The sequence below is a fragment of the Scyliorhinus torazame genome, chromosome 16, assembly GCF_047496885.1.
Source record: "Scyliorhinus torazame isolate Kashiwa2021f chromosome 16, sScyTor2.1, whole genome shotgun sequence".
Lineage (NCBI taxonomy): Eukaryota > Metazoa > Chordata > Chondrichthyes > Carcharhiniformes > Scyliorhinidae > Scyliorhinus > Scyliorhinus torazame.
The window spans coordinates 24,744,709-24,772,348 of record NC_092722.1 but is presented as its reverse complement, the minus strand read 5'-3'; positions in this window follow the sequence as shown (position 1 = coordinate 24,772,348).

The window sequence follows — 27,640 nt, the reverse complement described above, 5'->3', positions numbered from 1 at the left end:
CCGGTGTGGGTGAGTACTCTGCCCCGTGTGGGTGAGTACTCTGCCCCGTGTGGGTGAGTACTCTGCCCCGTGTGGGTGAGAACTCTGCCCGGTGTGGGTGAGTACTCTGCCCGGTGTGGGTGAGTACACTGCCCAGTGTGGGTGAATACACTGCCCGGTGTGGGTGAGTATACTGCCCGGTGTGGGTGAGTACACTGCCCGGTGTGGGTTAGTACGCTGCCCGGTTTGAGTGGGTACACTGCCCGGTGTGGGTAAGTACGCTGCCCGGTTTGAGTGGGTACGCTGCCCGGTGTGGGTGAATACACTGCCCGGTGTGGGTGAGTATTCTGCCCGGTGTGGGTGAGTACTCTGCCCGGTGTGGGTCAGTACTCTGCCCGGTGTGGGTGAGTACTCTGCCCGGTGTGGGTGAGTACACTGCCCGGTGTGGGTGAGTACACTGCCCGGTGTGGGTGAGTACACTGCCCGGTGTGGGTGAGTACGCTGCCCGGTGTGGGTGAGTACGGTGCCCGGTGTGGGTGAGTACGGTGCCCGGTGTGGGTGACTACACTGCCTGGTGTGGGTGAGTACGCTGCCCGGTGTGGGTGAGTACTCTGCCCGGTGTGGGTGAGTGCTCTGCCCGGTGTGGGTGAGTACGCAGTCCGGTGTGGGTGAGTGCTCTGCCCGGTGTGGATGAGTACACTGGGCAGTGTGGGTGAGTACGTTGCCCGGTGTGCGTGAGTACTCTGCCCGGTGTGGGTGAGTACGATGCCCCGTATGGGTGAGTGCTCTGCCCGGTGTGGGTGACTACACTGCCCGGTGTGGGTGGGTACATTGCCCGGTGTGGGTGGGTGCACTGCCCGGTGTGGGTGAGTACTCTGCCCCGTGTGGGTGAGTACTCTGCCCCGTGTGGGTGAGTACTCTGCCCCGTGTGGGTGAGAACTCTGCCCCGTGTGGGTGAGTACTCTGCCCGGTTTGGGTGAGTACGCTGCCCGGTTTGGGTGAATACGCTGTCCGGTGTGGGTGAGTACACTGCCCGGTGTGGGTGAGTACTCTGCCCGGTGTGGGTGAGTACACTGCCCAGTGTGGGTGAATACACTGCCCGGTGTGGGTGAGTATACTGCCCGGTGTGGGTGAGTACACTGCCCGGTGTGGGTTAGTACGCTGCCCGGTTTGAGTGGGTACACTGCCCGGTGTGGGTAAGTACGCTGCCCGGTTTGAGTGGGTACGCTGCCCGGTGTGGGTGAATACACTGCCCGGTGTGGGTGAGTATTCTGCCCGGTGTGGGTGAGTACTCTGCCCGGTGTGGGTGAGTACTCTGCCCGGTGTGGGTGAGTACTCTGCCCGGTGTGGGTGAGTACACTGCCCGGTGTGGATGAGTACACTGCCCGGTGTGGGTAAGTACACTGCCCGGTGTGGGTGAGTACGCTGCCCGGTGTGGGTGAGTACACTGCCCGGTGTGGGTGAGTACACTGCCCGGTGTGGGTGAGTACGCTGCCCGGTGTGGGTGAGTACGCTGCCCGGTGTGGGTGAGTACGCTGCCCGGTGTGGGTGAGTATGCTGCCCGGTGTGGGTGAGTACGCTGCCCGGTGTGGGTGAGTACGCTGCCCGGTGTGGATGAGTACGCTGCCCGGTGTGGGTGAGTACGCTGCCCGGTGTGGGTGAGTACTCTGCCCGGCGTGTGTGAGTACGCTGCCCGGCGTGGGTGAGTACTCTGCCCGGTGTGGATGAGTACGCCGCCCGGTGTGGATGAGTACGCCGCCCGGTGTGGGTGAGTACTCTGGCCAGTGTGGGTGAGTGCTCTGCCCGGTGTGGATGAGTACGCCGCCCGGTGTGGGTGAGTACTCTGACCAGTGTGGGTGAGTACTCTGCCCTGTTTGGGTGAGTACGCTGCCCTTTGTGGGTGAGTACTCTCCCCAGTGTGGGTGAGGATGCTGCCCAGTGTGGGTGAGTACACTGCCCGGTGTGGGTGAGTACACTGCCCGGTGTGGGTGAGTACGCTGTCCGGTGTGGGTGAGTACTCTGCCCGGTGTGGGTCTGTACTCTGCCCGGTGTGGGTGAGTACACTGCTCGGTGTGGGTCTGTACTCTGCCCGGTGTGGGTGAGTACACTGCCCGGTTTTGGTTAGTACACTGTCCGATGTGGGTGAGTACACTGCCCGGTGTGGGTTAGTACTCTGTCCGGTGTGGGTGAGTACTCTGTCCGGTGTGGGTGAGTACACTGCCCCGTGTGGGTGAGTACTCTGCCCGGTGTGGGTTAGTACTCTGTCCGGTGTGGGTGAGTACTCTGTCCGGTGTGGGTGAGTACACTGCCCCGTGTGGGTGAGTACCCTGCCCGGTGTGGGTGAGTACTCTGTCCGGTGTGGGTGAGTACACTGCCCCGTGTGGGTGAGTACGCTGCCCGGTGTGGGTGAGTACTCTGCCCGGTGTGGGTGAGTACGTTGCCCGGTGTGGGTGAGTACGTTGCCCGGTGTGGGTGAGTACGTTGCCCGGTGTGGGTGAGTACTCTGCCCGGTGTGCGTGAGTGCTCAGTCCGGTTTGGGTGAGTACGATGCCCCGTATGGGTGAGTACTCTGTCCGGTGTGGGTGAGTACGCTGCCCGGTTTGGGTGAGTACTCTGCCCGGTGTGGGTGAGTACTCTGTCCGGTGTGGGTGAGTACTCTGCCCGGTGTGGGTGAGTGCTCTGCCTGGTGTGGGCGAGTACGCTGCCCGGTGTGGGTGAGTACGTTGCCCGGTGTGGGTGAGTACTCTGCCCGGTGTCGGTGAGTACGCTGCCTGGTGTGGGTGAGTACTCTGCCCGGTTTGGGTGAGTACTCTGCCCGGTTTGGGTGAGTACTCTGCCCGGTGTGGGTGAGTACTCTGCCCGGTGTGGGTGAGTACGATGCCCCGTATGGGTGAGTACACTGCCCGGTTTGGGTGAGTACGCTGTCCGGTGTGGGTGAGTACTCTGCCCGGTGTGGGTGACTACACTGCCCGGTGTGGGTGAGTACTCTGCCCGGTGTGGGTGACTACACTGCCCGGTGTGGGTGGGTACACTGCCCGCTGTGGGTTGGTACACTGCCCGGTGTGGGTTGGTACACTGCCCCGTGTGGGTGAGTACTCTGCCCCGTGTGGGTGAGTACTCTGCCCGGTGTGGGTGAGTACACTACCCGGTGTGGGTGAGTACACTGCCCGGTGTGGGTGAGTACACTGCCCGTTGTGGTTGAGTACTCTGTCCGGGGTGGGTCAGTACGCTGCCCGTGTGGGTGAGTACACTGCCCGGTGTGGGTGAGTACACTGCCCGTTGTGGTTGAGTACTCTGCCCGGGGTGGGTCAGTACGCGGCCCGTGTGGGTGAGTACTCTGCCCGGTGTGGGTGAGTATGCTGCCCGGTTTGGGTGAATACTCTGCCCGGTGTGGGTGAGTACTCTGCCCGGTGTGGCTGAGTACTCTGCCCGGTGTGGATGAGTACGCTGCCCGGTGTGGGTGAATACGCTGCCCGGTGTGGGTGAATACGCTGCCCGGTGTGGGTGAGTACGCTGCCCGGTGTGGGTGAGTACACTGGCCAGTGTGGGTGAGTACGCTGCCCGGTGTGGGTGAGTACTCTGCCCGGTGTGGGTGAGTACTCTGCCCGGTGTGGGTGAGTACGCTGCCTGGTTTGCCTGAGTACACTGCCCGGTTTGGGTGAATACGTTGTCCGGTGTGGGTGAGTACACTGCCCAGTGTGGGTGAGTACGCTGCCCAGTGTGGGTGAGTACACTGCCCAGTGTGGGTGAGTACACTGCCCAGTGTGGGTGAATACTCTGCCCGGTGTGGGTGAGTACTCTGCCCGGTGTGGGTGAGTACTCTGCCCGGTGTGGGTGAGTACTCTGCCCGGTGTGGGTCAGTACACTGCCCGGTGTGGGTGAGTACACTGCCCGATGTGGGTTAGTACGCTGCCCGGTGTGGGTCAGTACACTGCCCGGTGTGGGTGAGTACACTGCCCGGTTTGGGTGGGTACACTGCCCGGTGTGGGTGAATACTCTGCCCGGTGTGGGTGAGTACTCTGCCCGGTGTGGGTGAGTACTTTCCCCGGTGTGGATGAGTACGCTGCCCGGTGTGGGTGAGTACACTGCCCGGTGTGGGTGAGTACACTGCCCGGTGTGGGTGAGTACACTGCCCCGTGTGGATGAGTACACTGGGCAGTGTGGGTGAGTACGCTGAACGGTGTGGATGAGTACTCTGGCCAGTGTGGGTGAGTACGCTGTCCGGTGTGGGTGAGTACTCTGCCCGGTGTGGGTGAGTACGCTGTCCGGTGTGGGTGAGTACTCTGCCCGTTGTGGGTGAGTACGCTGCCCGGTGTGGGTGAGTACTCTGTCCGGTGTGGGTGAGTCCTCTGCCCGGTGTGGGTGAGTACGCTGCCCAGTGTGGGTGAGCACACTGCCCGGTTTGGGTGAGTACGCTGTCCGGTGTTGGTGAGTACGCTGCCCGGTGTGGGTGAGTACGCTGCCCGGTGTGGGTGAGTACGCTGCCCGGTGTGGGTTAGTACACTGCCCGGTTTGGGTGAATACGCTGCCTGGTGTGGGTGAGTACGCTGCCCGGTGTGGGTGAGTACTCTGCCCGGTGTGGGTGAGTACTCTGCCCGGTGTGGGGGAGTGCACTGTCCGGTGTGGGTAGTACAATGCCCGGTGTGGGTAGTACAATGCCCGGTGTGGGTGAGTACTCTGCCCGGTGTGGGGGAGTACACTGTCCGGTGTGGGGGAGTACACTGTCCGGTGTGGGTAGTACAATGCCCGGTGTGGGTGATTACGCTGCCCGGTGTGGGCGAGTACTCTGCCCGGTGTGGGTGTTTACTCTGCCCGGTGTGGGTGAGTACGCTGCCCGGTGTGGATTAGTACACTGCCCGGTTTGGGTGAATACGCTGCCCGGTGTGGATTAGTACACTGCCCGGTTTGGGTGAGTACTATGCCCGGTGTGGGTGAGTACTCTGCCCGGTGTGGGTGAGTACGCTGCCCGGTGTGGATTAGTACACTGCCCGGTTTGGGTGAGTACTCTGCCCGGTGTGGGTGTGTACTCTGCCCGGTGTGGGGGAGTACACTGTCCGGTGTGGGTAGTACAATGCCCGGTGTGGGTAGTACAATGCCCGGTGTGGGTGATTACACTGCCCGGTGTGGGCGAGTACTCTGCCCGGTGTGGGTGTTTACTCTGCCCGGTGTGGGTGAGTACACTGCCCGGTTTGGGTGAGTACTCTGCCCCGTGTGGGTCAGTACGCAGCCCGGGGTGGGTCAGTACGCAGCCCGGGGTGGGTCAGTACACTGCCCGGTTTGGGTGAGTACTCTGCCCGGTGTGGGTGACTACACTGCAAGGTGTGGGTGAGTACACTACCCGGTATGGGTGAGTACTCTGTCCGGTATGGGTGAGTACTCTGCCCGGTTTGGGTGAGTACACTGCCCGATGTGGGTTAGTACGCTGCCCGGTGTGGGTGGGTACGCTGCCCGGTGTGGGTGAATACTCTGCCCAGTGTGGGTGAGTACTCTGCCCAGTGTGGGTGAGTACACTGCCCAGTGTGGGTGAGTACACTGCCCAGTGTGGGTGAGTACACTGCCCGGTGTGGGTGAGTACACTGGCCAGTGTGGGTGAGTACACTGTCCGGTGTGGGTGAGTACGCTGCCCAGTGTGGGTGAGTACACTGCCCGGTGTGGGTGACTCCACTGCCCGGTGTGGGTGAGTCCACTGCCCGGTGTGGGTGCGTACCCTGCCCAGTGTGGGTGAGTACTCTGCCCGGTTTGGGTGAGTACGCTGCCCGGTTTGGGTGAGTACTCTGCCCGGTGTGGGTGAGTACGCTGCCCGGTGCGGGTGAGTACTCTGCCAGTGTGGGTGAGTACACTGCCCGGTGTGGGTGAGTCCTCTGCCAGTGTGGGTGAGTACACTGCCCGGTGTGGGTGAGTACTCTGCCCGGTGTGGGTGAGTACACTGCCCGGTTTGGGTGAGTACGCTGCCCGGTGCGGGTGAGTAAGCTGCCCGGTGCGGGTGAGTGCTCTGCCCGGTGTGGGTGAGTACGCTGCCCGGTGTGGGTGAGTACGCTGCCCGGTGTGGATGAGTACGCTGCCAGTGTGGGTGAGTACGCTGCCCGGTGTGGGTCAGTACGCTGCCCGGTGTGGGTGAGTACGCAGCCCGGTGTGGGTCAGTACGCTGCCCGATGTGGGTGAGTACACTGCCCGGTGTGGGTGAGTACACTGCCCGGTGTGGGTGAGTACGCTGCCCAGTGTGGGTGAGTACGCTGCCCGGTGTGGGTGAGTACGCTGCCCGGTGTAGGTGAGTACTCTGCCCAGTGTGGGTGAGTACTCTGCCCGGGGTGGGTCAGTACGCAGCCCGGGGTGGGTCAGTACACTGCCCGGTGTGGGTGAGTACTCTGCCCCGTGTGGGTGAGTACGCTGTCCGGTGTGGGTGAGTACGATGCCCGGTGTGGGTGAGTACTCTGTCCGGTGTGGGTGACTACACTGCCCGGTGTGGGTGAGTACGCTGCTCGGTGTGGGTGAGTACGCTGTCCGGTGTGGGTAGTACAATGCCCGGTGTGGGCGAGTACTCTGCCCGGTGTGGGTGTGTACTCTGCCCGGGGTGGGTCAGTACGCAGCCCGGGGTGGGTGAGTACACTGCCCGATGTGGGTTAGTACGCTGCCCGGTGTGGGTGAGTACACTGCCCGGTGTGGGTGAGAACGCTGCCCGGTTTGGGTCGGTACGCTGCCCGGTGTGGGTGAATACTCTGCCCAGTGTGGGTGAGTACTCTGCCCGGTGTGGGTGCGTACTCTGCCCGGTGTGGGTGAGTACTCTGCCCGGTGTGGGTGAGTACACTGCCCGGTGTGGGTGAGTACACTGCCCGGTTTGGGTGAGTACACTGTCCGGTGTGGGTGAGTACGCTGCCCAGTGTGGGTGAGTACTCTGCCCGGGGTGGGTCAGTACGCAGCCCGGGGTGGGTCAGTACACGGCCCGGTGTGTGTGAGTACTCTGCCCGGTGTGGGTGAGTACGCTGTCCGGTGTGGGTGAGTACGCTGCCCGGTGTGGGTGAGTACGCTGCCCGGTGTGGGTGAGTACGCTGCCCGGTGTGGGTGACTACGCTGCCCGGTGTGGGTGACTACGCTGCTCGGTGGGGTGAGTACTCTGCCCGGTGTGGGTGTGTACTCTGCCCGGTGTGGGTGAGTACTCTGCCCAGTGTGGGTGAGTACTCTGCCCGGGGTGGGTCAGTACGCAGCCCGGGGTGGGTCAGTACGCAGCCCGGGGTGGGTGAGTACGCTGTCCGGTGTGGGTGAGTACTCTGTCCGGTGTGGGTGAGTACTCTGCCCGGTTTGGGTGACTACGCTGACCTGTGTGGGTGAGTACGCTGCCCAGTGTGGGTGAGTACACTGCCCGGTGTGGGTGAGTACACTGCCCGGTGTGGGTGAGTACTCTGCCCGGTGTGGGTGAGTACTCTGCCCGGTGTGGGTGAGTACTCTGCCCGATTATGTGAGTACTCTGCCCGGTGTGGGTGAGTACTCTGCCCGGTGTGGGTGAGTACTCTGCCCGGTGTGGGTGAGTACTCTGCCCGGTGTGGGTGAGTACTCTGCCCGGTGTGGATGAGTACACTGCCCGGTGTGGATGAGTACACTGGCCAGTGTGGGTGAGTACGCTGCCCGGTGTGGGTGAGTACTCTGCCCGGTGTGGGTGAGTACTCTGCCCGGTGTGGGTGAGTACTCTGCCCGGTGTGGGTGAGTACACTGCTCGGGGTGGGTCAGTACGCTGCCCGTTTGGGTGAGTACTCTGTCCGATGTGGGTGAGTACGCTGTCCGATGTGGGTGAGTACGCTGCCCGTTGTGGGTGACTTCGCTGCCCGGTGTGGGTGAGTGCGCTGCCCGGTGTGGGTGACTACACTGCCCGGTGCGGGTGAGTACGCTGCCCGGTGCGGGTGAGTACACTGCCCGGTGTGGGTGAGTGCGCTGCCCGGTGTGGGTGAGTGCGCTGCCCGGTGTGGGTGAGTGCGCTGCCCGGTGTGGGTGAGTATGCTGCCCGGTGTGGGTGAGTACGCTTCCCGTTGTGGGTGAGTACTCTGCCCGGTGTGGGTGAGTACGCTGCCCGGTGTGGGTGAGTACGCTGCCCGGTGTGGGTGAGTACGCTGCCCGGTGTGGGTGAGTACTCTGTCCGGTGTGGGTGACTACGCTGCCCGGTGTGGGTGACTACGCTGCTCGGTGTGGGTGAGTACTCTGCCCGGTGTGGGTGTGTACTCTGCCCGGTGTGGGTGAGTACTCTGCCCAGTGTGGGTGAGTACGCAGCCCGGGGTGGGTCAGTACGCAGCCCGGGGTGGGTGAGTACGCTGTCCGGTGTGGGTGAGTACTCTGTCCGGTGTGGGTGAGTACTCTGCCCGGTTTGGGTGACTACGCTGACCTGTGTGGGTGAGTACGCTGCCCAGTGTGGGTGAGTACACTGCCCGGTGTGGGTGAGTACACTGCCCGGTGTGGGTGAGTACTCTGCCCGGTGTGGGTGAGTACACTGCCCGGTGTGGGTGAGTACTCTGCCCGGTGTGGGTGAGTACTCTGCCCGGTGTGGGTGAGTACTCTGCCGGTGTGGATGAGTACACTGCCTGGTGTGGGTGAGTACACTGGCCAGTGTGGGTGAGTACGCTGCCCGGTGTGGGTGAGTGCACTGCCCGGTGTGGGTGAGTACTCTGCCCGGTGTGGGTGAGTACTCTGCCCGGTGTGGGTGAGTACTCTGCCCGGTGTGGGTGAGTACTCTGCCCGGTGTGGGTGAGTACACTGCCCGGGGTGGGTCAGTACGCTGCCCGTTTGGGTGAGTACTCTGTCCGATGTGGGTGAGTACGCTGTCCGATGTGGGTGAGTACGCTGCCCGTTGTGTGTGACTTCGCTGCCCGGTGTGGGTGAGTGCGCTGCCCGGTGTGGGTGAGTACGCTGCCCGGTGTGGGTGAGTACACTGCCCGGTGTGGGTGAGTGCGCTGCCCGGTGTGGGTGAGTGCGCTGCCCGGTGTGGGTGAGTGCGCTGCCCGGTGTGGGTGACTACACTGCCCGGTGTGGGTGAGTATGCTGCCCGGTGTGGGTGAGTACGCTGCCCGGTGTGGGTGAGTACACTGCCCGATGTGGGTTAGTACGCTGCCCGGTGTGGGTGAGTACACTGCCCGGTGTGGGTGAGAACGCTGCCCGGTTTGGGTGGGTACGCTGCCCGGTGTGGGTGAATACTCTGCCCAGTGTGGGTGAGTACTCTGCCCGGTGTGGGTGAGTACTCTGCCCGGTGTGGGTGAGTACTCTGCCCGGTGTGGGTGAGTACACTGCCCGGTTTGGGTGAGTACGCTGTCCGGTGTGGGTGAGTACGCTGCCCAGTGTGGGTGAGTACGCTGCCCGGTGTGGGTGAGTACACTGCCCGGGGTGGGTGGGTACACTGCCTGGTGTGGGTGAGTACACTGCCCGGTGTGGGTGAGCACTCTGTCCGGTGTGGGTGAGTAAACTGCCCGGTGTCGGTGGGTACACTGCCCGGTGTGGGTGAGTACACTGCCCGGTTTGGGTGAGCACTCTGCCCGGTGTGGGTGAGTTCGCTGCCCGGTGTGGGTGAGTACTCTGCCCGGCGTGGGTGAGTACTCTGCCCGGTGTGGGTGAGTACACTGCCCGGTATGGGTGAGTACTCTGCCCGGTGTGGGTGAGTGCTCTGCCCGGTGTGAGTTTGTACGCTGCCCGGTGTGGGTGAGTACGCAGCCCGGTGTGGGTGAGTACTCTGCCCGGTGTGGGTGAGTACTCTGCCCGGTGTGGGTGAGTACTCTACCCGGTGTGGGTGAGTACTCTGCCCGGTGTGGGTAAATGCTCTGTCCCGTTTGGGTGAGTACGATGCCCCGTATGGGTGAGTACTCTGTCCGGTATGGGTGAGTGCCCTGCCCGGTGTGGGCGAGTACGCTGCCCGGTGTGGGTGAGTACTCTGCCTGGTGTGGGTGAGTACGCTGCCCGGTGTGGGTGAGTACTCTGCCCGGTGTGGGTGAGTACACATCCCGGTGTGGGTGGGTACACTGCCCGGTGTGGGTGAGTACTCTCCCCGGTGTGGGTGAGTACGCTGCCCGGTGTGGGTGAGTACTCTGCCCGGTGTGGGTGAGTACTCTGCCCGGTGTGGGTGAGAACTCTGCCCGGTGTGGGTGAGTACACTGCCCGGTGTGGGTGAGTACGCTGCCCAGTGTGGGTGAGTGCGCTGCTCGATGTGTGTGAGTACTCTGCAGGTGTGGGTGAGTACTCTGCCGGTGTGGGTGAGTACTCTGTCCCATGTGGGTGAGTAAACTGCCCGGTGTGGATGAGTACGCTGCCCGGTGTGGGTGAGTACACTGCCCGGTTTGGGTGAGCAGTCTGTCCGGTGTGTGTGAGTACTCTGCCCGGTGTGGGTGAGTACTCTGCCCGGTGTGGGTGAATGCTCTGTCCCGTTTGGGTGAGTACGATGCCCCGTATGGGTGAGTACTCTGTCCGGTATGGGTGAGTGCCCTGCCCGGTGTGGGCGAGTACGCTGCCCGGTGTGGGTGAGTACTCTGCCCGGTGTGGGTGAGTACGCTGCCCGGTGTGGGTGAGTACTCTGCCCGGTGTGGGTGAGTACACATCCCGGTGTGGGTGGGTACACTGCCCGGTGTGGGTGAGTACTCTCCCCGGTGTGGGTGAGTACGCTGCCCGGTGTGGGTGAGTACTCTGCCCGGTGTGGGTGAGTACTCTGCCCGGTGTAGGTGAGTACTCTGCCCGGTGTGGGTGAGAACTCTGCCCGGTGTGGGTGAGTACACTGCCCGGTGTGGGTGAGTACGCTGCCCAGTGTGGGTGAGTGCGCTGCCCGATGTGTGTGAGTACTCTGCAGGTGTGGGTGAGTACTCTGCCGGTGTGGGTGAGTACTCTGTCCCATGTGGGTGAGTAAACTGCCCGGTGTGGATGAGTACGCTGCCCGGTGTGGGTGAGTACACTGCCCGGTTTGGGTGAGCAGTCTGTCCGGTGTGTGTGAGTACTCTGCCCGGTGTGTGTGAGTACTCTGCCCGATGTCGGTCGGTACACTGCCCGGTGTGGGTCAGTACTTTTCTCGGTGTGGGTGAGTACTCTGCCCGGTGTGGGTGAGTACGCTGCCCGGTGTGGGTCGGTACACTGCCCGGTGTAGGTCAGTACTTTGCCCGGTGTGGGTGAGTACGCTGCCCGGTGTGGGTGAGTACGCTGCCCGGTGTGGGTGAGTACGCTGCCCGGTGTGGGTGAGTACGCTGCCCGGTGTGTGTGAGTACGCTGCCCAGTGTGGGTGAGTACGCTGCCCAGTGTGGGTGAATACGCTGCCCGGTATGGGTGAGTACGCTGCCCGGTTTGGGTGAATACGCTGCCCGGTGTGGGTGAGTACTCTGCCCGGTGTGGGTGAGCACACTGCCCGGTGTGGGTGAGTACGCTGCCCGGTGTGGGTGAGTACTCTGCCCGGTGTGGGTGAGTACACTGCCCGGTGTGGGTGGGTATACTGCCCGGTGTGGGTGGGTACACTGCCCGGTGTGGGTGAGTACTCTGCCCGGTGTGGGTGAGTACTCTGCCCGGTGTGGGTGAGTACTCTGCCCGGTGTGGGTGAGTACTCTGCCCGGTGTGGGTGAGTACTCTGCCCGGTGTGGGTGAGTACTCTGCCCGGTGTGGGTGAGTACTCTGCCCGGTGTGGGTGAGTACTCTGCCCGGTGTGGGTGAGTACTCTGCCCGGTGTGGGTGAGTACTCTGCCCGGTGTGGGTGAGTACGCTACCCGGTGTGGGTGAGAACACTGCCCGGTGTGGGTGAGTACGCTGCCCGGTGTGGGTGAGTACGCTGCCCGGTGTGGGTGAGAACACTGCCCGGTGTGGGTGAGAACACTGCCCGGTGTGGCTGAGTACGCTGCCCGGTGTGGGTGAGAACACTGCCCGGTGTGGGTGAGTACGCTGCCCGGTGTGGGTGAGTACGCTGCCCGGTGTGGGTGAGTACGCTGCCCGGTGTGGGTGAGTACGCTGCCCGGTGTGGGTGAATACGCTGCCCGGTATGGGTGAGTACGCTGCCCGGTTTGGGTGAATACGCTGCCCGGTGTGGGTGAGTACGCTGCCCGGTGTGGGTGAGTACGCTGCCCCGTGTGGGTGAGTACGCTGCCCAGTGTGGGTGAATACGCTGCCCGGTATGGGTGAGTACGCTGCCCGGTTTGGGTGAATACGCTGCCCGGTGTGGGTGAGTACGCTGCCCAGTGTGGGTGAGTACGCTGCCCAGTGTGGGTGAATACGCTGCCCGGTATGGGTGAGTACGCTGCCCGGTGTGGGTGAGTACGCCGCCCGGTGTGGGTGAGTACGCTGCCCGGTGTGGGTGAGTACACTGCCCGGTGTGGGTGAGTACTCTGCCCGGTGTGGGTGAGCACTCTGCCCGGTGTAGGTGACTACTCTGCCAGTGTCGGTGAGCACACTGCCCGGTGTGGGCTAGTACGCTGATCGGTGTGGGTGAGTACTCTGCCCGGTGTGGGTGAGTATGCTGCCCGGTGTGGGTGAGTACTCTGCCCGGTGTGGGTGAGTACGCTACCCGGTGTGGGTGAGAACACTGCCCGGTGTGGGTGAGTACGCTGCCCGGTGTGGGTGAGTACGCTGCCCGGTGTGGGTGAGAACACTGCCCGGTGTGGGTGAGTACGCTTCCCGGTGTGGGTGAGTACGCTGCCCAGTGTGGGTGAATACGCTGCCCGGTATGGGTGAGTACGCTGCCCGGTTTGGGTGAATACGCTGCCCGGTGTGGGTGAGTACGCTGCCCGGTGTGGGTGAGTACGCTGCCCCGTGTGGGTGAGTACGCTGCCCAGTGTGGGTGAATACGCTGCCCGGTATGGGTGAGTACGCTGCCCGGTTTGGGTGAATACGCTGCCCGGTGTGGGTGAGTACGCTGCCCAGTGTGGGTGAGTACGCTGCCCAGTGTGGGTGAATACGCTGCCCGGTATGGGTGAGTACGCTGCCCGGTGTGGGTGAGTACGCCGACCGGTGTGGGTGAGTACGCTGCCTGGTGTGGGTGAGTACACTGCCCGGTGTGGGTGAGTACTCTGCCCGGTGTGGGTGAGCACTCTGCCCGGTGTAGGTGACTACTCTGCCCGTGTCGGTGAGCACACTGCCCGGTGTGGGCTAGTACGCTGATCGGTGTGGGTGAGTACTCTGCCCGGTGTGGGTGAGTATGCTGCCCGGTTTGGGTGAGTACGCTGCCCGGTGTGGGTGAGTACGCTGCCCGGTGTGGGTGAGTACGCTGCCCGGTCTGGGTGAGTACGCTGCCCGGTGTGGGTGAGTACGCTGCCCGGTGTGGGTGAGTACGCTGCCCGGTGTGGGTGAGTACGCTGCCCGGTGTGGGTGAGTACGCTGCCCGGTGTGGGTGAGTACTCTGCCCGGTGTGGGTGAGCACGCTGCCCGGTGTGGGTGACTACTCTTCCCGTGTCGGTGAGCACACTGCCCGGTGTGGGTGAGTACGCTGCCCGGTGTGGGCGAGTACGCTGCCCGGTGTGGGCGAGTACGCTGCCCGGTGTGGGTGAGTACGCGGCCCGGTGTGGGTGAGTACGCTGCCCGGTGTGGGTGAGTACTCTGCCCGGTTTGGGTGAGTACTCTGCCCGGTGTGGTTGAGTACTCTGCCCGGTGTGGGTGAGTACGATGCCCCGTATGGGTGAGTACACTGCCCGGTGTGGGTGAGTACGCTGCCCGGTGTGGGTGAGTACACTGCCCGGGGTGGGTGGGTACACTGCCCGGGGTGGGTGGGTACACTGCCTGGTGCGGGTGAGTACTCTGCCCGGTGCGGGTGAGTACGCTGCCCGGTGTGGGTGAGTAAACTGCCCGGTGTCGGTGGATACACTGCCCGGTTTGGGTGAGCACTCTGCCCGGTGTGGGTGAGTACACTGCCCGGGGTGGGTGGGTACACTGCCCGGTGTGGGTGAGTTCGCTGCCCGGTGTGGGTGAGTACTCTGCCCGGTGTGGGTGAGTACTCTGCCCGGTGTGGGTGAGTACACTGCCCGGTATGGGTGAGTACTCTGCCCGGTGTGGGTGAGTACTCTGCCCGGTGTGGGTGAGTGCTCTGTCCCGTTTGGGTGAGTACGATGCCCCGTATGGGTGAGTACTCTGTCCGGTATGGGTGAGTGCCCTGCCCGGTGTGGGCGAGTACGCTGCCCGGTGTGGGTGAGTACTCTGCCCGGTGTGGGTGAGTACGCTGCCCGGTGTGCGTGAGTACTCTGCCCGGTGTGGGTGAGTACGCTGCCCGGTGTGGGTGAGTACTCTGCCCGGTGTGGGTGAGTACTCTGCCCGGTGTGGGTGAGTACGATGCCCCGTATGGGTGAGTACACTGCCCGGTGTGGGTGAGTACACTGCCCGGTGTGGGTAGGTACACTGCCCGGTGTGGGTGAGTACTCTGCCCGGTGTGGGTGAATACTCTGCCCGGTGTGGGTGAGAACACTGCCCGGTGTGGGTGAGTACACTGCCCGGTGTGGGTGAGTACGCTGCCCAGTGTGGGTGAGTGCGCTGCCCGATGTGTGTGAGTACTCTGCCGGTGTGGGTGAGTACTCTGTCCCATGTGGGTGAGTAAACTGCCCGGTGTGGATGAGTACGCTGCCCGGTGTGGGTGAGTACGCTGCCCGGTGTGGGTGAGTACGCTGCCTGGTGTGGGTGAGTACGCAGTCCGGTGTGGGTCAGTACGCTGCCCGGTGTGGGTGAGTACGCTGCCCGGTGTGGGTCAGTACGCTGCCCGGTGTGGGTGAGTACACTGCCCGGTGTGGGTGAGTTCGCTGCCCGGTGTGGGTGAGTACGCTGCCCGGTGTGGGTGAGTACGCTGTCCGGTGTGGGTGAGTACACTGCCCGGTGTGGGTGAGTACGCTGCCTGGTGTGGGTCAGTACTCTGCCCGGTGTGGGTGAATACACTGCCCGGTGTGGGTCAGTACACTGCCCGGTGTGGGTGAGTACGCTGCCCGGTTTGGGTGAGTACGCTGCCCGGTGTGGGTCAGTACTCTGCCCGTTGTGGGTCAGTACACCGCCCGGTGTGGGTGAGTACGCTGCCCGGTTTGGGTGAGTACGCTGCCCGGTGTGGATGACTACTCTGCCCGGTGTGGGTGAGTACGCTGCCCAGTGTGGGTGAGTACGCTGCCCGGTGTGGTTGAATACTCTGCCCGGTTTGGGTGAGTACTCTGCTCGGTGTGGGTGAGTACACTGCCCGGTGTGGGTGAGTACTCTGCCCGGTGTGGGTGAGTACACTGCCCGGTGTGGGTGAGTACGCTGCCAGGTGTGGGTGAGTACTCTGCCCGGTGTGGGTGAGTTGTCTGCCCGGTGTGGGTGAATACTCTGCCCGGTGTGGGTGAGTAGGCTGAGCGGTGTGGGTGAGTACGGTGCCCGGTGTGGGTGACTACGCTGCCCAGTGTACGTGAGAACACTGCCCGTTGTGGGTGAGTACTATGCCCGGTGTGGGTGAGTACGCTGCCCGGTGTGGGTGAGTACTCTGCCCGGTGTGGGTCAGTACTCTGCCCGGTGTGGGTCAGTACTCTGCCCGGTGTGGGTCAGTACTCTGCCCGGTGTGGGTGAGTACGCTGCCCGGTGTGGGTGACTACGCTGCCCGGTATGGGTGAGTACGCTGCCCGGTGTGGGTGAGTACGCCGCCCGGTGTGGGTGAGTACGCTGCCAGGTGTGGGTGAGTACACTGCCCGGTGTGGGTGAGTACTCTGCCCGGTGTGGGTGAGCACTCTGCCCGGTGTAGGTGACTACTCTGCCCGTGTCGGTGAGCACACTGCCCGGTGTGGGCTAGTACGCTGATCGGTGTGGGTGAGTACTCTGCCCGGTGTGGGTGAGTATGCTGCCCGGTTTGGGTGAGTACGCTGCCCGGTGTGGGTGAGTACGCTGCCCGGTGTGGGTGAGTACGCTGCCCGGTGTGGGTGAGTACGCTGCCCGGTGTGGGTGAGTACTCTGCCCGGTGTGGGTGAGCACGCTGCCCGGTGTGGGTGACTACTCTTCCCGTGTCGGTGAGCACACTGCCCGGTGTGGGTGAGTACGCTGCCCAGTGTGGGCGAGTACGCTGCCCGGTGTGGGCGAGTACGCTGCCCGGTGTGGGTGAGTACGCGGCCCGGTGTGGGTGAGTACGCTGCCCGGTGTGGGTGAGTACTCTGCCCGGTTTGGGTGAGTACTCTGCCCGGTGTGGTTGAGTACTCTGCCCGGTGTGGGTGAGTACGATGCCCCGTATGGGTGAGTACACTGCCCGGTGTGGGTGAGTACGCTGCCCGGTGTGGGTGAGTACACTGCCCGGGGTGGGTGGGTACACTGCCTGGTGCGGGTGAGTACTCTGCCCGGTGCGGGTGAGTACGCTGCCCGGTGTGGGTGAGTACACTGCCCGGGGTGGGTGGGTACACTGCCCGGTGTGGGTGAGTTCGCTGCCCGGTGTGGGTGAGTACTCTGCCCGGTGTGGGTGAGTACTCTGCCCGGTGTGGGTGAGTACACTGCCCGGTATGGGTGAGTACTCTGCCCGGTGTGGGTGAGTACTCTGCCCGGTGTGGGTGAGTGCTCTGTCCCGTTTGGGTGAGTACGATGCCCCGTATGGGTGAGTACTCTGTCCGGTATGGGTGAGTGCCCTGCCCGGTGTGGGCGAGTACGCTGCCCGGTGTGGGTGAGTACTCTGCCCGGTGTGGGTGAGTACGCTGCCCGGTGTGCGTGAGTACTCTGCCCGGTGTGGGTGAGTACGCTGCCCGGTGTGGGTGAGTACTCTGCCCGGTGTGGGTGAGTACTCTGCCCGGTGTGGGTGAGTACGATGCCCCGTATGGGTGAGTACACTGCCCGGTGTGGGTGAGTACACTGCCCGGTGTGGGTAGGTACACTGCCCGGTGTGGGTGAGTACTCTGCCCGGTGTGGGTGAATACTCTGCCCGGTGTGGGTGAGAACACTGCCCGGTGTGGGTGAGTACACTGCCCGGTGTGGGTGAGTACGCTGCCCAGTGTGGGTGATTGCGCTGCCCGATGTGTGTGAGTACTCTGCCGGTGTGGGTGAGTACTCTGTCCCATGTGGGTGAGTAAACTGCCCGGTGTGGATGAGTACGCTGCCCGGTGTGGGTGAGTACGCTGCCCGGTGTGGGTGAGTACGCTGCCTGGTGTGGGTGAGTACGCAGTCCGGTGTGGGTGAGTACGCTGCCCGGTGTGGGTGAGTACGCTGCCCGGTGTGGGTCAGTACGCTGCCCGGTGTGGGTGAGTACACTGCCCGGTGTGGGTGAGTTCGCTGCCCGGTGTGGGTGAGTACGCTGCCCGGTGTGGGTGAGTACGCTGTCCGGTGTGGGTGAGTACACTGCCCGGTGTGGGTGAGTACGCTGCCTGGTGTGGGTCAGTACTCTGCCCGGTGTGGGTGAATACACTGCCCGGTGTGGGTCAGTACACTGCCCGGTGTGGGTGAGTACGCTGCCCGGTTTGGGTGAGTACGCTGCCCGGTGTGGGTCAGTACTCTGCCCGTTGTGGGTCAGTACACCGCCCGGTGTGGGTGAGTACGCTGCCCGGTGTGGTTGAATACTCTGCCCGGTTTGGGTGAGTACTCTGCTCGGTGTGGGTGAGTACACTGCCCGGTGTGGGTGAGTACTCTGCCCGGTGTGGATGACTACTCTGCCCGGTGTGGGTGAGTACGCTGCCCAGTGTGGGTGAGTACGCTGCCCGGTGTGGTTGAATACTCTGCCCGGTTTGGGTGAGTACTCTGCTCGGTGTGGGTGAGTACACTGCCCGGTGTGGGTGAGTACTCTGCCCGGTGTGGGTGAGTACACTGCCCGGTGTGGGTGAGTACGCTGCCAGGTGTGGGTGAGTACTCTGCCCGGTGTGGGTGAGTTGTCTGCCCGGTGTGGGTGAATACTCTGCCCGGTGTGGGTGAGTAGGCTGAGCGGTGTGGGTGAGTACTCTGCCCGGTGTGGGTGAGTGCTCTGTCCCGTTTGGGTGAGTACGATGCCCCGTATGGGTGAGTACTCTGTCCGGTATGGGTGAGTGCCCTGCCCGGTGTGGGCGAGTACGCTGCCCGGTGTGGGTGAGTACTCTGCCCGGTGTGGGTGAGTACGCTGCCCGGTGTGCGTGAGTACTCTGCCCGGTGTGGGTGAGTACGCTGCCCGGTGTGGGTGAGTACTCTGCCCGGTGTGGGTGAGTACTCTGCCCGGTGTGGGTGAGTACGATGCCCCGTATGGGTGAGTACACTGCCCGGTGTGGGTGAGTACACTGCCCGGTGTGGGTGAGTACACTGCCCGGTGTGGGTGAGTACTCTGCCCGGTGTGGGTGAATACTCTGCCCGGTGTGGGTGAGAACACTGCCCGGTGTGGGTGAGTACACTGCCCGGTGTGGGTGAGTACGCTGCCCAGTGTGGGTGATTGCGCTGCCCGATGTGTGTGAGTACTCTGCCGGTGTGGGTGAGTACTCTGTCCCATGTGGGTGAGTAAACTGCCCGGTGTGGATGAGTACGCTGCCCGGTGTGGGTGAGTACGCTGCCCGGTGTGGGTGAGTACGCTGCCTGGTGTGGGTGAGTACGCAGTCCGGTGTGGGTCAGTACGCTGCCCGGTGTGGGTGAGTACGCTGCCCGGTGTGGGTCAGTACGCTGCCCGGTGTGGGTGAGTACACTGCCCGGTGTGGGTGAGTTCGCTGCCCGGTGTGGGTGAGTACGCTGCCCGGTGTGGGTGAGTACGCTGTCCGGTGTGGGTGAGTACACTGCCCGGTGTGGGTGAGTACGCTGCCTGGTGTGGGTCAGTACTCTGCCCGGTGTGGGTGAATACACTGCCCGGTGTGGGTCAGTACACTGCCCGGTGTGGGTGAGTACGCTGCCCGGTTTGGGTGAGTACGCTGCCCGGTGTGGGTCAGTACTCTGCCCGTTGTGGGTCAGTACACCGCCCGGTGTGGGTGAGTACGCTGCCCGGTGTGGTTGAATACTCTGCCCGGTTTGGGTGAGTACTCTGCTCGGTGTGGGTGAGTACACTGCCCGGTGTGGGTGAGTACTCTGCCCGGTGTGGATGACTACTCTGCCCGGTGTGGGTGAGTTGTCTGCCCGGTGTGGGTGAATACTCTGCCCGGTGTGGGTGAGTAGGCTGAGCGGTGTGGGTGAGTACGGTGCCCGGTGTGGGTGACTACGCTGCCCAGTGTGCGTGAGAACACTGCCCGTTGTGGGTGAGTACTATGCCCGGTGTGGGTGAGTACGCTGCCCGGTGTGGGTGAGTACTCTGCCCGGTGTGGGTCAGTACTCTGCCCGGTGTGGGTCAGTACTCTGCCCGGTGTGGGTGAGTACGCTGCCCGGTGTGGGTGACTACGCTGCCCGGTATGGGTGAGTACGCTGCCCGGTGTGGGTGAGTACGCCGCCCGGTGTGGGTGAGTACGCTGCCTGGTGTGGGTGAGTACACTGCCCGGTGTGGGTGAGTACTCTGCCCGGTGTGGGTGAGCACTCTGCCCGGTGTAGGTGACTACTCTGCCCGTGTCGGTGAGCACACTGCCCGGTGTGGGCTAGTACGCTGATCGGTGTGGGTGAGTACTCTGCCCGGTGTGGGTGAGTATGCTGCCCGGTTTGGGTGAGTACGCTGCCCGGTGTGGGTGAGTACGCTGCCCGGTGTGGGTGAGTACGCTGCCCGGTGTGGGTGAGTACGCTGCCCGGTGTGGGTGAGTACGCTGCCCGGTGTGGGTGAGTACTCTGCCCGGTGTGGGTGAGCACGCTGCCCGGTGTGGGTGACTACTCTTCCCGTGTCGGTGAGCACACTGCCCGGTGTGGGTGAGTACGCTGCCCGGTGTGGGCGAGTACGCTGCCCGGTGTGGGCGAGTACGCTGCCCGGTGTGGGTGAGTACGCGGCCCGGTGTGGGTGAGTACGCTGCCCGGTGTGGGTGAGTACTCTGCCCGGTGTGGGTGAGTACTCTGCCCGGTGTGGTTGAGTACTCTGCCCGGTGTGGGTGAGTACGATGCCCCGTATGGGTGAGTACACGGCCCGGTGTGGGTGAGTACGCTGCCCGGTGTGGGTGAGTACGCTGCCCGGTGTGGGTGAGTACTCTGCCCGGTGTGGGTGAGTACTCTGCCCGGTGTGGTTGAGTACTTTGCCCGGTGTGGGTGAGTACGATGCCCCGTATGGGTGAGTACACTGCCCGGTGTGGGTGAGTACGCTGCCCGGTGTGGGTGAGTACACTGCCCGGGGTGGGTGGGTACACTGCCTGGTGCGGGTGAGTACTCTGCCCGGTGCGGGTGAGTACGCTGCCCGGTGTGGGTGAGTAAACTGCCCGGTGTCGGTGGATACACTGCCCGGTTTGGGTGAGCACTCTGCCCGGTGTGGGTGAGTACACTGCCCGGGGTGGGTGGGTACACTGCCCGGTGTGGGTGAGTTCGCTGCCCGGTGTGGGTGAGTACTCTGCCCGGTGTGGGTGAGTACTCTGCCCGGTGTGGGTGAGTACACTGCCCGGTATGGGTGAGTACTCTGCCCGGTGTGGGTGAGTACTCTGCCCGGTGTGGGTGAGTGCTCTGTCCCGTTTGGGTGAGTACGATGCCCCGTATGGGTGAGTACTCTGTCCGGTATGGGTGAGTGCCCTGCCCGGTGTGGGCGAGTACGCTGCCCGGTGTGGGTGAGTACTCTGCCCGGTGTGGGTGAGTACGCTGCCCGGTGTGCGTGAGTACTCTGCCCGGTGTGGGTGAGTACGCTGCCCGGTGTGGGTGAGTACTCTGCCCGGTGTGGGTGAGTACTCTGCCCGGTGTGGGTGAGTACGATGCCCCGTATGGGTGAGTACACTGCCCGGTGTGGGTGAGTACACTGCCCGGTGTGGGTGAGTACACTGCCCGGTGTGGGTAGGTACACTGCCCGGTGTGGGTGAGTACTCTGCCCGGTGTGGGTGAATACTCTGCCCGGTGTGGGTGAGAACACTGCCCGGTGTGGGTGAGTACACTGCCCGGTGTGGGTGAGTACGCTGCCCAGTGTGGGTGAGTGCGCTGCCCGATGTGTGTGAGTACTCTGCCGGTGTGGGTGAGTACTCTGTCCCATGTGGGTGAGTAAACTGCCCGGTGTGGATGAGTACGCTGCCCGGTGTGGGTGAGTACGCTGCCCGGTGTGGGTGAGTACGCTGCCTGGTGTGGGTGAGTACGCAGTCCGGTGTGGGTCAGTACGCTGCCCGGTGTGGGTGAGTACGCTGCCCGGTGTGGGTCAGTACGCTGCCCGGTGTGGGTGAGTACACTGCCCGGTGTGGGTGAGTTCGCTTCCCGGTGTGGGTGAGTACGCTGCCCGGTGTGGGTGAGTACGCTGTCCGGTGTGGGTGAGTACACTGCCCGGTGTGGGTGAGTACGCTGCCTGGTGTGGGTCAGTACTCTGCCCGGTGTGGGTGAATACACTGCCCGGTGTGGGTCAGTACTCTGCCCGTTGTGGGTCAGTACACCGCCCGGTGTGGGTGAGTACGCTGCCCGGTTTGGGTGAGTACGCTGCCCGGTGTGGATGACTACTCTGCCCGGTGTGGGTGAGTACGCTGCCCAGTGTGGGTGAGTACGCTGCCCGGTGTGGTTGAATACTCTGCCCGGTTTGGGTGAGTACTCTGCTCGGTGTGGGTGAGTACACTGCCCGGTGTGGGTGAGTACTCTGCCCGGTGTGGGTGAGTACACTGCCCGGTGTGGGTGAGTACGCTGCCAGGTGTGGGTGAGTACTCTGCCCGGTGTGGGTGAGTTGTCTGCCCGGTGTGGGTGAATACTCTGCCCGGTGTGGGTGAGTAGGCTGAGCGGTGTGGGTGAGTACGGTGCCCGGTGTGGGTGACTACGCTGCCCAGTGTGCGTGAGAACACTGCCCGTTGTGGGTGAGTACTATGCCCGGTGTGGGTGAGTACGCTGCCCGGTGTGGGTGAGTACTCTGCCCGGTGTGGGTCAGTACTCTGCCCGGTGTGGGTCAGTACTCTGCCCGGTGTGGGTGAGTACGCTGCCCGGTGTGGGTGAGTACTCTGCCCGGTGTGGGTGAGTACTCTGCCCGGTGTGGGTGAGTACGCTGCCCGGTGTGGGTGAGTGCACTGCCCGGTGTGGGTGTGTCCGCTGCCCGGTGTGGCTGAGTACTATGCCCGGTGTGGGTGAGTACTCTGCCCGGTGTGGGTGAGCACGCTGCCCGGTGTGGGTCAGTACTCTGCCCGGTGTGGGTCAGTACTCTGCGCGGTGTGGGTGAGTACTCTGCCCGGTGTGGGTGAGGCACTGTCTCTCCCGATTCACTCTCTCTCCGGGCTCACTCTCTCTCCGGGCTCACTCTCTCTCCGGGCTCACTCTCTCTCCGGGCTCACTCTCTCTCCGGGCTCACTCTCTCTCCGGGCTCACTCTCTCTCCGGGCTCACTCTCTCTCCGGGCTCACTCTCTCTCCGGGCTCACTCTCTCTCCGGGCTCACTCTCTCTCCGGGCTCACTCTCTCTCCGGGTTCACTCTCTCTCCGGGTTCCCTGTCCCTGGATTGTCACTCTCTCTCCGTGTTCACTGCGTCTCTGGAGGTTCCCTGGCTCTCCGGGATCACTGTCTATCTGGGCTCACTGTCTATCTGGGCTCACTGTCTATCTGGGCTCACTGTCTATCTGGGCTCACTGTCTATCTGGGCTCACTGTCTCTCTGGAAGTTCACTGTCTCTACGGGCTCACTGTCTCTCCCGTGGTTCATTGTCTCTCTGGGTTCACTGTCTCTCTGGAAGTTCACTGTCTCTCCCGTGGTTCATTGTCTCTCTGGGTTCACTGTCTCTCTGGAAGTTCACTGTCTCTCCCGTGGTTCATTGTCTCTCCGTGTTCGCGCTCTCTCCGGGTTCACTGTCTCTCCGGGTTCACTGTCTCTCCGGGTTCACTGTCTCTCCGGGTTCACTGTCTCTCCGGGTTCACTGTCTCTCCGGGTTCACGGTCTCTCCGGGTTCACGGTCTCTCCGGGTTCACGGTCTCTCCGGGTTCACGGTCTCTCCGGTTTCACTGTCTCTCCGGGTTCACTGTCTCTCCGGGCTCACTCTCTCTCCGGGCTCACTCTCTCTCCGGGCTCACTCTCTCTCCGGGCTCACTCTCTCTCCGGGCTCACTCTCTCTCCGGGCTCACTCTCTCTCCGGGCTCACTCTCTCTCCGGGCTCACTCTCTCTCCGGGCTCACTCTCTCTCCGGGCTCACTCTCTCTCCTGGGCTCACTCTCTCTCCTGGGCTCACTCTCTCTCCTGGGCTCACTCTCTCTCCTGGGCTCACTCTCTCTCCTGGGCTCACTCTCTCTCCTGGGCTCACTCTCTCTCCTGGGCTCACTCTCTCTCCTGGGCTCACTCTCTCTCCTGGGCTCACTCTCTCTCCTGGGCTCACTCTCTCTCCTGGGCTCACTCTCTCTCCTGGGCTCACTCTCTCTCCTGGGCTCACTCTCTCTCCTGGGCTCACTCTCTCTCCTGGGCTCACTCTCTCTCCTGGGCTCACTCTCTCTCCTGGGCTCACTCTCTCTCCTGGGCTCACTCTCTCTCCTGGGCTCACTCTCTCTCCTGGGCTCACTCTCTCTCCTGGGCTCACTCTCTCTCCTGGGCTCACTCTCTCTCCTGGGCTCACTCTCTCTCCTGGGCTCACTCTCTCTCCTGGGCTCACTCTCTCTCCTGGGCTCACTCTCTCTCCTGGGCTCACTCTCTCTCCTGGGCTCACTCTCTCTCTTGGGCTCACTGTCTCTCTTGGGCTCACTGTCTCTCTTGGGCTCACTCTCTCTCCGGGCTCACTCTCTCTCCGGGCTCACTCTCTCTCCGGGTTCACTCTCTCTCCGGGTTCACTCTCTCTCCGGGTTCACTCTCTCTCCGGGCTCACTCTCTCTCCGGGTTCACTGTCTCTCCGGGTTCACTGTCTCTCCGGGTTCACTGTCTCTCCGGGTTCACTGTCTCTGCGTTCTCACTGTCTCTTCGGGTTCAGTTTCTCCGGGTTCACTGTCTAGATGCCTTTCTAAAGAATAAAGGGATTTGGGGATATGGTGTGCGGGCCGGAGAGAGGAGCTGAGTCCACAAAGATCAGCCATGATCTCATTAAATGGCGAAGCAGGCTCGAGGGGCCAGATGGCCTACTCCTGTTCCTAGTTCTTATGTTCACTGTCTATCCGGCTTCACTGTCTCTCCGGGCTCACCGTCTCTCCGGGCTCACCGTCTCTCCGGGCTCACCGTCTCTCCGGGCTCACCGTCTCTCCGGGCTCACCGTCTCTCCGGGTTCACTCTCTCTCCGGGTTCACTCTCTCTCCGGGTTCACTCTCTCTCCGGGTTCACTCTCTCTCCGGGTTCACTGTCTCTCCGGGTTCACTGTCTCTCCGGGTTCACTCTCTCTCCGGGTTCACTCTCTCTCCGGGTTCACTCTCTCTCCGGGTTCACTCTCTCTCCGGGTTCACTCTCTCTCCGGGTTCACTCTCTCTCCGGGTTCACTCTCTCTCCGGGTTCACTCTCTCTCCGGGTTCACTCTCTCTCCGGGTTCACTCTCTCTCCGGGTTCACTCTCTCTCCGGGTTCACTCTCTCTCCGGGTTCACTCTCTCTCCGGGTTCACTCTCTCTCCGGGTTCACTCTCTCTCCGGGTTCACTCTCTCTCCGGGTTCACTCTCTCTCCGGGTTCACTCTCTCTCCGGGTTCACTCTCTCTCCGGGTTCACTCTCTCTCCGGGTTCACTCTCTCTCCGGGTTCACTCTCTCTCCGGGTTCACTCTCTCTCCGGGTTCACTCTCTCTCCGGGTTCACTCTCTCTCCGGGTTCACTCTCTCTCCGGGTTCACTGTCGCTCCGGGTTCACTGTCGCTCCGGGTTCACTGTCTCTCCGGGTTCACTGTCTATCCGGGTTCCCTGTCCCTCGATTGTCACTCTCTCTCCGGGTTCACCCCGTCTCTGGAGGATCACTGTCTATCCGGGCTCACTGTCTATCTGGGCTCACTGTCTATCTGGGGTCACTGTCTATCTGGGGTCACTGTCTGTCTGGGCTCACTGTCTGTCTGGGCTCACTGTCTGTCTGGGCTCACTGTCTATCTGGGCTCACTGTCTATCTGGGCTCACTGTCTATCTGGGCTCACTGTCTCTCTGGAAGTTCACTGTCTCTACGGGCTCACTGTCTCTCCCGTGGTTCATTGTCTCTCCCGTGGTTCATTGTCTCTCTGGAAGTTCACTGTCTCTCCCGTGGTTCATTGTCTCTCCGTGTTCACTGTCTCTCCGCGTTCACTGTCTCTCCGGGTTCACTCTCTCTCCGGGTTCACTCTCTCTCCGGGTTCACTCTCTCTCCGGGTTCACTCTCTCTCCGGGTTCACTCTCTCTCCGGGTTCACTCTCTCTCCGGGTTCACTCTCTCTCCGGGTTCACTCTCTCTCCGGGTTCACTCTCTCTCCGGGTTCACTCTCTCTCCGGGTTCACTCTCTCTCCGGGTTCACTCTCTCTCCGGGTTCACTCTCTCTCCGGGTTCACTCTCTCTCTGGGTTCAATGTCTCTCTGGGTTCAATGTCTCTCTGGGCTCACTGTCTCTCCGGGTTCTCTGTGTCTCTCTGGGTTCACTGCCTCCCTGGAAGTTCACTGTCTCTCCGGGTTCACTCTCTCTCCGGGTTCACTCTCTCTCCGGGTTCACTGTCTCTCCCGTGGTTCATTGTCTCTCCGTGTTCACTCTCTCTCCGGGTTCACTGCGTCTCTGGAGGTTACCTGGCTCTCCGGGATCACTGTATATCTGGGCTCACTGTCTCTCTGGAAGTTCACTCTCTCTCCGGGCTCACTCTCTCTCCGGGCTCACTCTCTCTCCGGGCTCACTCTCTCTCCGGGCTCACTCTCTCTCCGGGCTCACTCTCTCTCCTGGGCTCACTCTCTCTCCTGGGCTCACTCTCTCTCTTGGGCTCACTCTCTCTCTTGGGCTCACTCTCTCTCCGGGCTCACTCTCTCTCCGGGCTCACTCTCTCTCCGGGCTCACTCTCTCTCCGGGCTCACTCTCTCTCCGGGTTCACTCTCTCTCCGGGTTCACACTCTTTCCGGGTTCACTGTCTCAACGGGTTCTTTGTCTCTCTGGGTTCACTGTCTCTCCGGGTTCACTCTCTCTCCGGGTTCACTCTCTCTCCGGGTTCACTCTCTCTCCGGGTTCACTCTCTCTCCGGTTTCACTCTCTCTCCGGGTTCACTCTCTCTCCGGGTTCACTCTCTCTCCGGGTTTACTCTCTCTCCGGGCTCACTGTCTCTCCGGGTTCACTGTCTCTCCGGGTTCACTGTCTCTGCGTTCTCACTGTCTCTCCGGGTTCAGTTTCTCCGGGTTCACTGTCTAGATGCCTTTCTAAAGAATAAAGGGATTCGGGGATATGGTGTACGGGCCGGAGATTGGAGCTGAGTCCACAAAGATCAGCCATGATCTCATTAAATGGCGGAGCAGGCTCGAGGGGCCAGATGGCCTACTCCTGTTCCTAGATCTTGGGTTCACTGTCTCTCCGGCTTCACTGTCTATCCGGCTTCACTCTCTCTCCGGGTTCACTCTCTCTCCGGGTTCACTCTCTCTCCGGGTTCACTCTCTCTCCGGGTTCACTCTCTCTCCGGGTTCACTCTCTCTCCGGGTTCACTCTCTCTCCGGGTTCACTCTCTCTCCGGGTTCACTCTCTCTCCGGGTTCACTCTCTCTCCGGGTTCACTGTCTCTCCGGGTTCACTGTCTCTCCGGGTTCACTCTCTCTCCGGGTTCACTCTCCGGGTTCACTGTCTCTCCCGTGGTTCATTGTCTCTCTGGGTTCACTGTCTCTCTGGAAGTTCACTGTCTCTCCCGTGGTTCATTGTCTCTCCGTGTTCACTCTCTCTCCGGGTTCACTGTCTCTCCGGGTTCACTCTCTCTCCGGGTTCACTCTCTCTCCGGGTTCACTCTCTCTCCGGGTTCACTCTCTCTCCGGGTTCACTCTCTCTCCGGGCTCACTCTCTCTCCGGGCTCACTCTCTCTCCGGGCTCACTCTCTCTCCTGGTTCACTCTCTCTCCGGGCTCACTCTCTCTCCGGGCTCACTCTCTCTCCGGGCTCACTCTCTCTCCGGGTTCACTCTCTCTCCGGGTTCACACTCTTTCCGGGTTCACTGTCTCAACGGGTTCTTTGTCTCTCTGGGTTCACTGTCTCTCCGGGTTCACTCTCTCTCCGGGTTCACTCTCTCTCCGGTTTCACTCTCTCTCCGGGTTCACTCTCTCTCCGGGTTCACTGTCTCTCCGGGCTCACTGTCTCTCCGGGCTCACTGTCTCTCCGGGTTCACTGTCTCTCCGGGTTCACTGTCTCTCCGGGTTCACTGTCTCTGCGTTCTCACTGTCTCTCCGGGTTCAGTTTCTCCGGGTTCACTGTCTAGATGCCTTTCTAAAGAATAAAGGGATTTGGGGATATGGTGTACGGGCCGGAGATTGGAGCTGAGTCCACAAAGATCAGCCATGATCTCATTAAATGGCGGAGCAGGCTCGAGGGGCCAGATGGCCTACTCCTGTTCCTAGATCTTGGGTTCACTGTCTCTCCGGCTTCACTGTCTATCCGGCTTCACTCTCTCTCCGGGTTCACTGTCACTCCGGGTTCACTGTCTCTGGGTTTACTGTCTCTCCGGGTTCACTCTCTCTCTGGGTTCAATGTCTCTCTGGGCTCACTGTCTCTCCGGGTTCTCTGTGTCTCCGGGTTCACTCTCCCTCCGGGTTCACTGTCTCTCCCGTGGTTCATTGTCTCTCCGTGTTCACTCTCTCTCCGGGTTCACTGCGTCTCTGGAGGTTACCTGGCTCTCCGGGATCACTGTCTATCTGGGTTCACTCTCTCTCCGGGCTCACTCTCTCTCCGGGTTCACTCTC